Source organism: Bison bison, unplaced genomic scaffold, assembly GCF_000754665.1.
Source record: "Bison bison bison isolate TAMUID 2011002044 unplaced genomic scaffold, Bison_UMD1.0 scf7180017864461, whole genome shotgun sequence".
NCBI classification, from domain to species: Eukaryota; Metazoa; Chordata; class Mammalia; order Artiodactyla; family Bovidae; genus Bison; species Bison bison.
The window spans coordinates 17876483-17876986 of record NW_011495023.1 but is presented as its reverse complement, the minus strand read 5'-3'; the positions used below and the strand labels follow the sequence as shown (position 1 = coordinate 17876986).

General features: G+C 55.2%; 1 long non-coding RNA gene across 2 annotated transcripts in view; it reads right to left on the bottom strand.

Annotated features, from left to right (window-relative positions):
• Positions 1–504, bottom strand: part of LOC105003068 — a 33244-nt gene that overhangs the window by 32439 nt on the left and 301 nt on the right. The window lies entirely within an intron of this gene.

Here is a 504-nt window from a genome sequence, read left to right as displayed (position 1 = left end):
CAGGACCAATGGGAAAGCGAAAACAAGAGAGGGAAGCCAAGTGAAGACTGTGAGTGGGGGTGACAGGCCCCTGAGGTCAAGCAAGCTGAAGGCTGAGAGCCGCCACTAATTTAGCAACATGGAGGTCAGAGGTCATTAGTGACAGTTAAGGAAAAAGATGGTCCTTGTCTTCCCTCTGGGGCTTCCCTGGTGACTCAGTTAAGAATCTGCCTGCAATGCGGGAGGCCTGGGTTCGATTCCTGGGTCGGGAAGATCCCCTGGAGAAGGAAATGGCAACCTGCTCCAGTATTCTTGCCTGGAAAATTCCATGGCCAGAGGAGCCTGGTGGGCTATGGTCCATAGGGTTGCAAAGAGTCGGACACGAAGAGCCCACCACCCCTCCTACATGGGGGTGCTCCCTCTCCGCCCCAGGACCCTAGACAGGTCCATACACCTGCCTTCCCAAGCAGCACTGAATGACCTAAACTCCCCTGCAGGGAGAGCCTTCCACTAGGACAAGTAAAC